This window comes from Rana temporaria, chromosome 7 (genome assembly GCF_905171775.1).
Source record: "Rana temporaria chromosome 7, aRanTem1.1, whole genome shotgun sequence".
In the NCBI taxonomy this organism is placed as follows: domain Eukaryota; kingdom Metazoa; phylum Chordata; class Amphibia; order Anura; family Ranidae; genus Rana; species Rana temporaria.
In genome coordinates, this window is record NC_053495.1 from 104579230 (window position 1) to 104588077 (window position 8848).

Genomic DNA, 8848 nt, shown 5'->3' on the forward strand with positions numbered 1-8848 from the left:
CGTCTACACTAACTGTGCCTTTATCCATCCCACTGTCACACTGTCCCCCTATCCACCCCACTATGTACATATTACCCCCTGCCATACACTCTGCATTGCCTATTTAACATTACCACGTTCTGCACTAAATAATCATCCCAGACTCTCTTTAATAACACCCCCTTTAAGCGCAATTTAAGACCTGTCCACTGTTCCCCACAACGCGCTTTGTGCAACATATTGTTTTTCTTGATGCCTAGGTCCCACTTTTGATCTTCCACACGGGCCCACTGATTTCATACGCCCCTGCCCCAAAAGTCGTAATTTTTTTCTCCAAAAATCACCTTTTTGGGGGGGGGGGGTGTCCCTGAAAGGCAGTTTGGAGATGTGGTCATCCTACCGCCACCGGGCACGGAGAAAAGAGCCCTGCCCAGGGGTCAGGGGGGCCCTTCATGGTTTCTTGCATCGGAGCCCTGAAGGTTCTAGTTATGCCACTGGCATGTGCCTTTTGTTTTGTTTTTATGTTAATAAAGCTTTATGACTGACAGACAGGAAATTATGTACCAGGAGAAAGTGTCTATTTACACCGACCGTGATTGGTCTGTACTTTCTTCCCTTTGGGGAGTGTCAGAGACCATGAATCAGACCGAGACAGAAGTACAGTTAAATCACACTTGTTTAATAAAAAAAATAAAAAGGTAAACAGAGTAAGCGTAGTCAATACATAGCCAGAGTTCAGTAACCGGATCGGGTAGTCGGCCAAGCCAATGTCCAAGAGCTAGCGATAAAGATAGACATACAGCAAGCAGGATCTGTAGCCAGAGGGTAGGTCAGTCAAGCAGGTCTTCAACAGGAATGCAGGAGAAAGTCTCTTGTGATGTTAACACAGGCGAAGGCAAAGAGCAAATGAACAGGAAGGCTTTAAGTAGGCAGAGCTGACAAGCAAGATCATCAACAGGTGGATCACTGTGGAGAGATGGGAGCTGGCAATTGGCTGACAGCTGAGCTGCCAGCACATAGAAGGAAGGGCTGAGCCCAGCCCTGACAGGGAGGAGTTTTCCCCTTGCAATATTAATTGGAGTATATGCGAACCGGATGTGATGTCTAATGACGCCCTGGAGGAGGGGCAGCAAACCAGTGACATCATTTCCTGCCTCCATGGAGTGCATGCCATTTGAGCGGCGATCGCAGAAGTTTTTTCTGAAAGCCTGTCTCTGCCATACATTTTATAAGTAGCGCCTTGATGCGCATGTCCCAGATGCCCAGCGTTACTTCACTATATTTCCTTTTCTTTGTTTGTCGGTGAAATGCGATATCCCTCCTGCCATCAAGCATGTGCTGAGAAACCCATTTGAGGATCTTTGACATTTAGAGAGATTGTTTTATGCCTTTATGATCCCAGACTGAGAAGCTGTGGATCTGTAATTTCTGGTGAGTGGGGTCTCCGAAGGGAGGTTGATATATGCTTTTGTGGAAATTTGGACTCATTTGAAGATTGACAATTATTCAGCTTTATCAAGTGTTTCAGTAAATTTATTGTTGTGGAGTTTTGCATTTTATTGTTGTTTTGCACATCTACAGTACATTCTTTATTCATGGCCACTTATTTAGTTCCACATTTATTATTTATTTCACTATTCAGAGTTAACAAAGAGTTAATCCAGCTCCGAGCAATCCTCTTTTCTTTTTTCGGTGAGATAAACGGACAGACAGGAGAAAACTTTTGCCTGTTCTTCCCCCTTGCTGTGAATGACAGGTTATTTACATATCTCAAACACTAGCCCGATACAGGCATTATTTTTCAATTCCCACCCCAAGCTCCAGACAACAGACCCACCCACAGAATCTGCAGTTTTTTCAGTTCTTATAACAGACAGAGGGGAGACATTTGACAGGTAAGGATACATGCAGGAGGCATGTATATCCTTATAGATCAGCACTGCACTATGGCAGTAGTTTAGAAAAGAGTGGGTTTACATCCACTTTAACCACTTCAATACCAGCCCATTGTCATATGACGTCCACAAAGGACATCTACCGTTCTGGGTGGACGTCATATGACAGCCTGGGCTTTGTGGGGGGATATCTGAATGATGCCTGCAGCTAGAGGCATCATTCAGATATCTTTCTCTTCTGCCGGTGATTCTGTGCAACATAAGAATGATCATATCGGTGGTTCCGCCGCTTGATCGTTCTAATAGGCGTCGGGAGGGGACATCACCCCTCCCGCCGCCATCCGGTGCTTCTCCGGGCTCTCCCGTGCCATCGGGGGCCCGGAGAACGAATCGTCTGGCGCTGGCAGGAAGCATAGAGATGACTGGTGACCATATGGTCACCAGTCATCTCTATGACCGTCGGAGGACCCGTGCGCGATGTGATGACATCACGCCCGGGTCCCCGTAAGTAAACAAAGCCGCGATTGCGGCTGCTAAGCAACGGTAATCATGAGATCGGTGATTTTTTTTTCACTGATTTCATGCTTTCAGGCCTGGAGGAGAGATGCGGGGTCTTATTGACCCTGCATCTCTCCATAAAGAGTACCTGTCACACACATTCCTATTACAAGTGATGTTTACATTCCTTGTAATAGGAATAAAAGTGATAATAAAAAATAAAAATAAAAAAAAAAGTGTAAAAAAATAAATAAATATGTAAAAAAAAAATTTTTAACGCCCCTGTCCCCAGTAGCTCGCGCGCAGAAGCGAACGCACACGCAAGTCCCGCCGACATATGCAAACGCCGTTTAAACCACATATGTGAGGTATCGCTGCGTGCATTAGAGTGCCAGCAACAATTCTAGCACTAGATCTCCTCTGTAAATCTAAACTGGTAACCAGTAAAAAATTTCAAAGCGTTGCCTATGGAGATTTTTAAGTACCGAAGTTTGGCGCCATTCCATGAGTGTGCGCAATTTTAAAGTGTGACATGTTAGGTGTCTATTTACTCAGTGTAACATCATCTTTCATATTTTACAAAAAAATTGGGCTAACTTTACTGTTTTGTTATTTTTTTAATTCATGAAACAATTTTTTTCCCAAAAAAAGGCATTTGAAAAATTATTGCGCAAATACCGTGCAAGAAAAAACGTTTCACTGACCGTCGTTTTATTCCCTAGGGTGTCTGCTAAAAAAACATATATAATGTTTGGGGGTTCTGCATAATTTTCTAGCAAAAAAAATATGATTTGTACATGTAGGAGAGAAGTGCCAGAATAGGCCTGGTATGGAGGTGGTATAAAAGCCCTGTATGGAAGTGGTTAAACACCCTTCCTAACCAGACCAATTTTCTGCTTTTTTTTTGGTGCTCTCACATTTTGAATGACAATTACTCAATAATGCAACACTTTACTCAAATTAAATGTTTGTCCTTTTTTTAACGCAAATGTAGCTTTCTTTTGGTGGTATTTAATCACTGTTGGTTTTTAATCTTTTTGGGCTATAATAGAAAAAAGACCGAAAATTCTGTAAAAAAAATCCCTTTTCTTTGTTTTTGTGATAACATTTTGCAAATTAGTAATTTTTCTTCATACATTTTAGCCAACATTTATACTGCTACATATTTTTGGTAATAATAACCCAAATCAGTGTATCTTTTACTCATTTTATACCTTATACCATAGGTATCCACCCATACCCCCTTTGTCCGCCGCAGGGGATCCTGTATGGCGTCCATGGTTCACACATTAATTGTCTATTCAGTGGGTAAGCTACTCAGCTATACCTATATTTTTATATATGATTTGCTGTATGTGTAAATATTATGTTCATATGTTTTTATTGTATCTGTTCTAGAGATTGGTTCTCCTGAGGAAGTGGGCAACCACGAAACTAGTCGAGACTTCGACCAATCTAGCAATCGACAATTACAGATGGTTCTTGGGGGTCACCCGAGCGTCTGTTTCTTGTTTGTTCAATTTTAATAGTGTTAATTGTATAATTGATTTTTCCAAATAAATCTTTTTTTATATATTACTTTGTATCTTGTCATTACCAGTACCGATATAGTCCAGGAAATCCCTTTGAGTGGGGATATTCTGGGTGCAGTTTCAGCTACTGCCCCCTCCTCCCCACTTACCCTCTTTTTGCTCCAAATCAGTGTATATTATTTGGTCTTTGTGAAAGTTATGGAATCCACAAGCTATGTTGCCAATCACTGAAAATTGAACACACCTGAAGTACTGAAGTTTCTTGAGACCCTAACAAGACAGGAAAGTACAAATACCCCCCAAATGACCCCTTTTTGTAAAGTAGACATTCTAAGGCCCCGTACACACGAGAGGATCGATCCGCTGAAATTGGTCTGCGGATCGGTTTCAGCGGATAGATCCGCTGGTGTTTACGATCCAGCGGATATATTTCGGGCCGACCGATTTCCAGCGGATAAAAATCTCTTAGCATGCTAAGAAATCTATCCGCTGGAATCGGCTCCAGCGGATCGATCCGGTGGTCTGTACAGACTCACCGGATCGATCCGTCCGAACCCATCCCTCGCATGCGTCGTAATGATTAGACGCATGCATGGAATTGCTTATATGACAGCGTCGCGCACGTCGCCGCGTCATCATCGCGGCGATGGCGCGACACGTCACCGCGGTGTAAATTCGGCGCGGATTTCGATCCGATGGTGAGTACAATCCAGCGGATCGAAATCCTCAGAGGATTTATCCGCGGAAACGGTCCGGTGGACCGTATCCGCGGATAAATCCTCTCGTGTGTACCCGGCATAAGGTGTTTATTAATAGGTATGGTGAGTTTTTTGAAGTTGACATTTTTTCCCACAATTCTTTGCAAAATTAAGATTTTTTTATACCACAAATTACACCCCAAAACACATTCTACTACTCCTCCTGAGTACGACAATACCACATGTGTGAGGCTTTTACAGTGTGGCCACATACAGCGGCCCAACATGTAGGGAGCCCCATCAGGCATTCTAGGAGCATAAATTACACATATAACTGGAGCACCAGGTCAATGGAAACGCCCCAAAAATGACACAATTTTGTAAAGAAAACACCCCAACGTATAATCTATGAGGCATAATGAGTCTTTTGAACATGTAATTTTTTCTACAAGCTTTTGATTATTACTTCATATTTTTTCTTTATCTGCGTGTGTGTGTTTATGTATAATATACGCACATTTCCACAGCTACTTGTTTAGACCAGACAGCAATGGTTTATTTCTACTTAAACATTGAAGGTAAATTTAAGTGTGGTCTCTTGCTCTTTAACCACTTACAGACTGTTTCACACACTTATACGTTGGCAGAATGGCTCCTGTGGGCAAAGCAACGTACCTGTACATTACTTTGAAAAGCCCGCTGTGCGGGCGAGCGCACCCTGCCACAAGCTCGGTGACTCAATGTCCACCGGAGTCCAGCGATCGTGTCACAGAGATGCAGAACAGGGAGGTGCCTGTGTAAACAAGACATTTCTCTGTTTTGCCTTGTGACAGGACACTGATCTACTGCTCCCTGTCATCGGGAGCAGTGATTAATGTCATGTCACTGGTAGCTCAGATCCCCACAGTTAGAAGGGGGGCTAGGACACACTTAACCCCTTCATCGCCCCTTGGTGGTTAACCCCTTCCCTGCCAGTGTCATTTACACAGTAATCAGTGCATTTTTTTTAGCACTGATAGCTGTTTAAATGATGGTCCCAAAATAGTGTCAAACGTGTCAAACATAATGTTGCAGTCAAGATAAAAATGGCAGATCGCCGCCATTACTAGTAAAAAAAATATATATATTAATAAAAATGCCATAAAACTTTTGCTCAAACCAATCAATATACGCTTATTGCGATTTTTTTTAACAAAAATATGTAGAAGAATACATATCGGCCTAAACTGAGAAAGAAATTTGTTTTTGTTTTTAATATTTTTTTGGGGGGATATTTACTATAGAAAAAAGTAAAAAATAATTATTTTTTTTCAAAATTTTCGCTCTTTTTTTTTGTTTATATCGCAACAAATAAAAACTGCAGCGGTGATCAAATACCTAAAAAAAAAGCTATATTTGTGGGAAAAAAAGGACGTCAATTTTGTTTGGGTACCACATTGCACGACCACAAAATTGTCAGTTAAAGCGACGCAGTGCGGAATCGCAAAAAGTGCTCTGATCAGGAAGGGGGTAAATTCTTCTGGGGCTGAAGTGGTTAAGTAAAGATCAGAACAATTCTATCAGGCCTGACTAGAAGTTTAACTCAAATGAATCATCCCCAGATGTTGATTAACTGATATTGTCTTTCTTGTTACTGGGAGAAATTGGTAAACAACCTTTGTACTTGCACTACCATAGCTACTATAGATCACGCACTGTCTTGGCAAAGTGTTCAGTCTTTATGAGTACCTGTTTTGGCTAAAGAGGTACAGCACAGGGGTTCATTATAAGGGCATGTTCTTGATTTAGCAAAAAACAATATAATACTATGAACATCTTTGGAATCTTTCAATAGCTTTCGGACCTAGGGACTGGCAAGCAAACAAATTCCTGGATCAGAATTGTATATTATTATGATTTTGTGTTAAAATGTACGTAGCCATAAATAACCATTTACATTTTTTTAAATTTAATTTATTTAATCTGTAGCATAGGCGTGCGCAGGTGGTGTGCCCAGATTCCCTAATTTTCCCTACTCTGTAGTGATCTAATATGTCCAATAAATGTAGTGATCTAATTTGTCCAATAAATGTAGTGATATAAAAAAGGTATAGTGTCCAGTCCTCTTAGATAATTGATATCTTAGGTAGTATATGATGACTATAAATTTGTTGTTCCACAGCATTTTTAATTAACGTCCAATAACGAACAAAGTCCAAATTCCACAGATGATACAAATCCAACAGAGTATATAATTCAAATCTCTTCCTAGACATGTGCTATATTTCTCAGAGAATACATAGAGAATTTATATTCTGATCACTTCCAGACCAACATATATTCATACAGAGAATACATAGGGGTATATTCTCTGTACTTCTAGATCTGTGCCATGTTTCTCAGTGACAAGAACAGACGAATGCCAGCTTGACTTTATCAAATACTGGTCTCACACTGGAGGGAGTGGTTCTTCCAGGTCAACCAACTGTTTCCCTGAATGAAAACCCCCTCAAGTCTAATTACCATCAATAAATACTTACTTATGTATGTAAGGAAGTACCAGGCCATCTCACACACCTAGGTAGTCTTAGATAAGATTAACACATCAAAGGGTCCTCTGTACCTCTTGATCTGTGTTTGGCCACTAACCCTTTTGGTCAGCAAACACCTTTTGATGAGTAACCTTGAATGCCTGTATGCAACACATAAATACCATGCCATACATATAACACAATATTTTAAATACCTACACATCTATATTGATATTACAACAGCGGGGGAAAATGACTCACTGTGTTCATTCACAAATTGAAGCATAGTAAACACAGTTTACTATGCTTCCACAAGTTTGAGATTTGGGGTTCAACCCCTAATGCAATAGGCTGCACACACCTATGATCTGTCGATACAGTGATTGCCATTCATAGAGACTGACACAGTCATATTTTACGGAAGTCTATGAAAAATATATATTGGGCGCCTGGATCAATTGTATAAATTATTGTAATCTATAATATAAATTTAACGAATATAGTTTCTCAATCTTTTCATCTCAAAGGATAACCATGAGATGCAGTCCTAGCGACCCTAAATCACATATAACAAGAAAGAGAGTACTGAACTCCTTTTCAAAATGTGTTTAAATGTGATTGATTCATTCTGAACACAGCTACATCCCCAGTTATAAAAGGGTGTGCACACTTATGCAATCACATTATTATTTTAGTTTTACCCCCCCCCTATTTGTTTTTAAATTGAGTTGTAGGTTGTAGGTCGCATTAACCACTTCATCCCTGGAAGATTTTCCCCCTTAATGACCAGTCGATTTTTTGTGGTACGGCACTGCACCATTTTAACTGACAATTGCGCCATCATACAATGCTGTACCCAAACAAAGTTGGTGTTCTTTTTTTCCCCACAAATAGAGTATTCTTTTGGTGGTATTTTATCACCTCTGCATTTATTTTTTTTGCGCTATCAACAAAAAGAGACTGACAAAAAAAACGATATGTTTTACTTTTTGCTGTAATAAATATCCCCCCAAAAAAATCAGTTTAGGCCAATATGTATTCTTCTACATATTTTTAGCAAAAAATTGCAATACGCGTACTATATATTGGTAGGGTTTGCGCAAACATTATAGCATCTACAAAATAGGGGATAGATTTGTGGCATTTTTATTAATATTTTTTTTACTAGTTTTTTACTAGTAATGGCAGTGAGATTGCGGCGGACAGATCACACACTTTTGACACTTTTTATGGACTAGTGTCATGTATACAGTGATCAGTGCTATACAAATGTACTGATTACTGTATAAATGACACTGATAAAGAAGGGGTTAACACTAGTGGTGATCAAGAGGCTAATGTGTTCCATGGGAGGTGTTTCTAAATGTGGGGGGAGGGGAATGACTGGGAGTACAGAGTGATCACTGTTCCTAATCACTAAGAACAGACAATCACTCTGTTTGTTTATATTAACAGGTCGTCATTCTGGCTCTCTCTGTGGAGCAATCGCAGGTGGCTGGCGGACATCACGGCCGCCAGCCACATGTATCAGCTCCACCGCCATGCAGTGGGCATGCACGTGTGCCTGCTATAGCTCTTAGGCCTTGTACTCACGGCAGGACATGTCCGATGAAAACGGTCTGCAGACCGTTTCCATCGGACATGTCTGGCCGGGGACTGCCCGGGGACTTCTGTTCGATGGCTATACACACCATCGAACAGAAGCCCGCGCGTAAACATTACGCGGGGCGTGTCCG